General features: G+C 46.7%; 2 pseudogenes; one reads left to right on the top strand and one right to left on the bottom strand.

The window, feature by feature from the left end:
* Positions 1–4,977: 4,977 nt before the first annotated feature.
* On the bottom strand, positions 4,978–5,096 carry LOC134930518 (5S ribosomal RNA; annotated as a pseudogene).
* A 766-nt stretch (positions 5,097–5,862) lies between these two features.
* Positions 5,863–5,981, top strand: LOC134930519 (5S ribosomal RNA; annotated as a pseudogene).
* The last annotated feature ends 944 nt before the right edge of the window (positions 5,982–6,925 follow it).

Below are 6,925 nucleotides of genomic sequence, written 5' to 3' on the forward strand. Positions count from 1 at the left end.
CGAGGGGGAGACTTCTCGAATTCCAACCTGTAACCCTGAGATACTACCTGCAGGATCCAGGGGTCCACCTGTGAGTGAGCCCACTGTGCGCTGAAATTCTTGAGTCGACCCCCCACCGCCCCTGAGTCCGCTTGTAAAGCCCCAACGTCATGCTGAGGGCTTTGCAGAAGCCGGGGAGGGCTTCTGCTCCTGGGAGGGAGCTGCTTGGTGCACTCTCTTACCCTTTCCTTTGCCTCGGGGCAGATATGACTGTCCTTTTGCCCGCTTGTTCTTATAGGAACGAAAGGACTGCGGCTGAAAAGACGGTGTCTTTTTCTGTTTGGAGGGGACCTGAGGTAAAAAGGTGGATTTCCCGGCTGTTGCCGTGGCCACCAAATCCGATAGACCGACCCCAAATAATTCCTCCCCTTTATACGGCAATACTTCCATATGCCGTTTGGAATCCGCATCACCTGACCACTGTCGCGTCCATAAACTTCTTCTGGCAGATATGGACATCGCACTTACTCTCGATGCCAGAGTGCAAATATCCCTCTGAGCATCTCGCATATAAAGAAAAACATCCTTTAATTGCTCTATAGTCAATAAAATACTGTCCCTATCCAGGGTATCAATATTTTCAGTCAAGGAATCCGACCAAACCACCCCAGCACTGCACATCCATGCTGAGGCGATGGCTGGTCGCAGTATAACACCAGTATGAGTGTATATACTTTTCAGGGTAGTTTCCAGCCTCCTATCAGCTGGATCCTTGAGAGCGGCCGTTTCAGGAGACGGTAACGCCACTTGTTTTGATAAGCGTGTGAGTGCCTTATCCACCCTAGGGGGTGTTTCCCAGCGCGCCCTAACCTTTGGCGGGAAAGTATATAATGCCAATAACTTCTTTGAAATTAGCAGTTTTCTATCGGGGTTAACCCACGCTTCATCACACACTTCATTCAATTCCTCTGATTCAGGAAAAACTACAGGTAGTTTTTTCAGACCCCACATAATACCCCTTTTTGTGGTACTTGCAGTATCAGAGATATGCAAAGCCTCCTTCATTGCCGTGATCATATAACGTGTGGCCCTACTGGAAAATACGTTTGTTTCTTCACCGTCGACACTAGATTCGGTGTCCGTGTCTGGGTCTGTGTCGACCGACTGAGGTAAAGGGCGTTTTACAGCCCCTGACGGTGTCTGAGACGCCTGGACAGGTACTAACTGGTTTGCCGGCCGTCTCATGTCGTCAACTGATTTTTGTAACGTGCTGACATTAGCACGTAATTCCATAAACAAAGCCATCCATTCCGGTGTCGACTCCCTAGGGGGTGACATCACCATTACCGGCAATTGCTCCGCCTCCACACCAACATCGTCCTCATACATGTCGACACACACGTACCGACACACAGCAGACACACAGGGAATGCTCTTATCGAAGACAGGACCCCACTAGCCCTTTGGGGAGACAGAGGGAGAGTTTGCCAGCACACACCCAAGCGCTATAAATATATAGGAACAACCCTACAGAAGTGTTGTTTCCTTTATAGCAGCTTAATATATCAATATCGCCAAAAAAGTGCCCCCCCTCTCTGTTTTTTTACCCTGTTTCTGTAGTGCAGTGCAGGGGAGAGTCCTGGGAGCCTTCCTCGCAGCGGAGCTGTGCAGGAAAATGGCGCTGTGTGCTGAGGAGATAGGCCCCGCCCCCTATTTCGGCGGGCTCTTCTCCCGGTGTTTGTGAGACCTGGCAGGGGTTAAATACATCCATATAGCCTCAGGGGCTATATGTGATGTATTTTTAGCCAGAACAAGGTATTATCATTGCTGCCCAGGGCGCCCCCCCCCCCCCCCCCCAGCGCCCTGCACCCTCAGTGACCGCTGGTGTGAAGTGTGCTGACAACAATGGCGCACAGCTGCAGTGCTGTGCGCTACCTCATGCAGACTGAAAAGTCTTCTGCCGCCGGTTTCTGGACCTCTTCACTTTTCGGCATCTGCAAGGGGGTCGGCGGCGCGGCTCCGGGACCGGACTCCATGGCTGGGCCTGTGTTCGATCCCTCTGGAGCTAATGGTGTCCAGTAGCCTAAGAAGCCAATCCATCCTGCACGCAGGTGAGTTCACTTCTTCTCCCCTAAGTCCCTCGTTGCAGTGAGCCTGTTGCCAGCAGGACTCACTGAAAATAAAAAACCTAATAACTTTTTCTAAGCAGCTCTTTAGGAGAGCCACCTAGATTGCACCCTGCTCGGACGGGCACAAAAACCTAACTGAGGCTTGGAGGAGAGTCATAGGGGGAGGAGCCAGTGCACACCACCTAGTCCTAAAGCTTTTATTTTTGTGCCCTGTCTCCTGCGGAGCCGCTAATCCCCATGGTCCTGACGGAGTCCCAGCATCCACTAGGACGTCAGAGAAAAGACGTTTTATTCCCATAAAAAACAATAATAAAAAAATACATTTCACATGTTCATAGTCTTTCAGCATAAAATATGCAAACTCTCCTTAATTACCACTATAAAGGATTTCAGCAAATCTCAAAAGTAAGGGGGCTCACCAAAAAACTCTGGAATTCCTACACGTGAGATGATCTTATTTTCGTCAGGGAAAGACAATCTCCCGAGATCCTGCTATACAGCACCACTGGTTTTCTAGATTATTGGTGTTCGGCATTTTGGCACAATTGAGACTGCTCTTTCATGGCAGTCACCTCCCCGCTTTGTCTCCTCCAGACACATGTTTCCTATTTCATGATCTAATAAGTGACCAAATATATATTACAGACTCGGGATGTGGTGAAGATACTATCTGTCGGGATTCCGACACCATTTAGAATCCTGACTCCAGAACTCCGAATGGGCCAGGAGAATGACGCCAGCATATCGACAGACAGAATCCCGACCATAGGTATACCCGCACTCGCAGGTTTAGACCTGGAGGAGGTGGGGTTAGGTTTAGGTGTCAGGTGGAGGGGTTAGGGTTAGGCTGCGGGGGGAGGGAAGCTCGGGGTTAGGCTGCGGGGGGTGGTGGTGGTTGGGGGGTGGATTAGAGTCAGGCACCCCTGAGGGGGGTTAGGCTGCGTGGGAGGTGGGGTTAGGTTTAGACAGTGGGGACGGAGGTTAAGATTAGGCAACTCCGTGTGGGGGATAGGGTTAGGCACAAAGGAGGAGGTTAGGTCTCAGGAAGGGGGGTGGGATTAGGGTGTGGGGAGAGGCGAGACTACCCCTTACTCACCCCTGTCAGTCTTTCCTGTAGCAGGATCCCGGCATCAGTTATACGACCGCCAGGATCCTGTACACCAGGATCTCATACAGACTCAGTCCCCATGCTCCCCTTCCACCCCCCGCCCAAACTCTCTCTTGTCACCTACCTGCTCTCTACTCCTGTCTTCACTCAGTGGTGCTTCTCACAGGCTGGCCGCTGGTCTCCTGCTTGCTGGCTCAGGATGCTGTGCTTCCTGGGTATGAGACTTCACCATGCTGTCTTATAGCCTAGTGTCAACGACACCCACAGGAGAAGGGGACTCAGGTTGGGGAGCTGGGGAGTAATATTGAGTCTTTCACCGTTGGCCCGGGTCCACCCCCGCTTCCTCCTCACGATCGCAGCACATCAAGCCCTGCCCCCTCACAAAAAAGGGCATGGCTTTAAAGGAGCAGTGCTCACCTGGGAATTACCTGACTCTGTGCCCAACCCGTCCCTGATTGTTTGTACTTGCTGCGGCTGTAAGGCTAACAGGTGTAAGCTGTATTGACTGCTAGGACTGCGGCTGCAACATCCAGCCTGATGGGGGAGGCGGGAGCTGTACTATTGGCGGCGGCTGCAAGCTCCAATGAGAAGTTTGGGGGAGGGGTATTTTTGCTGCTAGCCTGGGCCCTTAGAATCGTGGGGCCACTGACCATATGCCCAGGGGCGTAGCCAGAACCTTGTGGGCCCCACAGCAACATTTTGAAAGGGCCCCCGTCCCAATTGTCTAGAGACACTTCTCTGCAGCAGTTGTTAATTTTATGCCATATAATAGTGCCCTAGATCATTTTCTGAACCACAGTAGAGCCTTATTTAAGGTTATGCCCCCTAGTTTCTTTTATGAATCGCAGTAGTGCTTAAGTTCACTCTATGTCACATTTCAGAGCTGCCAATACACATTATGCCGCACAGTACCCCCAATTCACATTATGATATAGGGCCTAATTCTGAGTTGATCGCAGCAGCAAATTTGTTAGCAGTTGGGCAAAACCATGGGGGTCATTCCGAGTTGTTCGCTCGTTGCCGATTTTCTCTATATTGCGATTAGTCGCTTACTGCGCATGCGCAAGGTTCGCAGAGCGCATGCGCTTAGTTATTTTACACAAAAGTAAGGTATTTTACTCACGGCATTACAAGGATTTTTAATAGTGTACATATTATTGGGGAAATACCGCACCGGTATGAAATAGATATCACAAATTAATATAATAACCAAAATAGAAAGATATAAAGAAAACTTTGTTTTCTTATTTTTGATTTGGTGGTGCACCCTGAGTCAATAGCAACTAGAGACAACAGGAGGAGAAAAAAGAGACTCTTTTGTGGGCGCACTCTTGACTAAATTAACATATGAGGAAATTGAAGAGTTGATCTAAAAATTAACTTTTATTAATGTTACATGTAAAATATATTCAGTGGTCAAGTGGCATCGAAAGTAATCTAACAAGTAAACTTAATAGCAATAGATTAGCTGATATTAAATATAATAATGCAATACTTCAAAATAATAACTCATAATTGGATGCTAAAACTAGCATAATAATTCCGGCTGCCGGCGTCCAAAATCTTTGTGGGGGATAGAACCCACCAATTTGCGTGACAGATAAGACACTTAAATGCACTATCCCAATATTTGTATAGTTGAGGTGCCTGAGGGCATGATGTACCCAGCTATCATGGGGAAAGAAAGGTAAAAGTAAGAAATAAGATGGTAGAGTGAATCTGCTGTCAGTGTTATAATCTGAGCATTGTAGGCCAGGCTATTCTCTACTAAACTGAGTATTCCTCAAGGGTCGCCCACTTGAGTACTGGCCCAGCCCTACACCGATTAGCTTCCAAGATCGGACGGTTTTGGGCGTTACCAGTGTGGTATGATAGTAGAGACGGTAACAAGTGATGATCCGATGCTTCTGGAATCACTGATGAGAGTTAGTACATGTATTTTTCATTATTTAATTACTAAGACTAATTATGTGCTTTGTGTACAGCTATATGTACTAATCACTACTTACCGGTAATTATTTAGGAATTATGTGCTCTGTGCGCAGCTATTCATTCATATAATTGTACTCACCCACACAGACATTTATTTATAGTGCCCTTATGCAATCCCAGCCTCTGAGTGGCATTCTGTGTACTTGCTACAAAGTTTAGTACTATCAGCTATATGCTACATAAGTATCATTATTTTTGAAGCCTTCAAGCACAGAATACTACAGGCTTAAAGCTGACTTTACTTAAGTGTCATACTGTTATCATTTTTTCAATTTTGGGCATATATCATTGTTTTCCACTTGCTGAAACTTTTTATATCTGGCGTCAGAACCAATTGCCCCGGATAATATCAGACATTAGTTTATCTAGCTCATTTATTAATGTCAGTATATCTGCTTGTTCACAGCGGCCGACAAATTGTCAGTTTCTATTAGTCCTGTTAAATTTATCTACAAAAAAAATCAAAGAACTTGCTTCTCTTTCACCTTATCCAGTCTTTTCCTATCTTTCATGGACTCTCACCATTGATTCAGGGTTCGTCCCTGTCTAACATTGGCAGCAGATCCATCTTATCTCTGACATTCTTTGGATACTATGTAATTCGTGAACTCTCATCAGTGATTCCAGAAGCATCGGATCATCACTTGTTACCGTCTCTACTATCATACCACACTGGTAACGCCCAAAACCGTCCGATCTTGGAAGCTAATCGGTGTAGGGCTGGGCCAGTACTCAAGTGGGCGACCCTTGAGGAATACTCAGTTTAGTAGAGAATAGCCTGGCCTACAATGCTCAGAGTCTAACACTGACAGCAGATTCACTCTACCATCTTATTTCTTACTTTTACCTTTCTTTCCCCATGATAGCTGGGTACATCATGCCCTCAGGCACCTCAACTATACTAATATTAGGATAGTGCATTTAAGTGTCTTATCTGTCACGCAAATTGGTGGGTTCTATCCCCCACAAAGATTTTGGACGCCGGTAGCCAGAATTATTATGCTAGTTTTAGCATCCAATTATGAGTTATTATATTGAAGTATTGCATTATTATATTTAATATCAGCTAATCTATTGCTATTAAGTTTACTTGTTAGATTACTTTCGATGCCACTTGACCACTGAATATATTTTACATGTAACATTAATAAAAGCTAATTTTTAGATCAACTCTTCAATTTCCTCATATGTTAATTTAGTCAAGAGTGCGCCCACAAAAGAGTCTCCTTTTTCTCCTCCTGTTGTCCCAAGGATTTTTCATCGTTCTGGTGATCGGAGTGTGATTGACAGGAAGTCGGTGTTTCTGGGCGGAAACTGGCCGTTTTCTGGGCGTGTGCGAAAAAACGCTGGCGTTTCTGGGAAAAACGCGGGAGTGTCTGAAGAAACGGGGGAGTGTCTGGGCGAACGCTGGGTGTGTTTGTGACGTCAAACCAAGAACGAAACTGACTGAACTGATCGCAATGGCTGAGTAAGTCTGGAGCTACTCAGAAACTGCTAAGAATTTTCTATTCGCAATTCTGCTAATCTTTCGTTCGCACTTCTGCTAAGCTAAGATACACTCCCAGAGGGCGGCGGCTTAGCGTGTGCAATGCTGCTAAAAGCAGCTAGCGAGCGAACAACTCGTAATTAGGGCCCATGTGCACTGCAGGAGGGGCAGATATAACATGTGCAGAGAGAAAATTAGATTTGGGTGGGGTGTATTCAAACTGAAATCTAA

The sequence above is a fragment of the Pseudophryne corroboree genome, chromosome 5 (genome assembly GCF_028390025.1).
Source record: "Pseudophryne corroboree isolate aPseCor3 chromosome 5, aPseCor3.hap2, whole genome shotgun sequence".
In the NCBI taxonomy this organism is placed as follows: Eukaryota; Metazoa; Chordata; class Amphibia; order Anura; family Myobatrachidae; genus Pseudophryne; species Pseudophryne corroboree.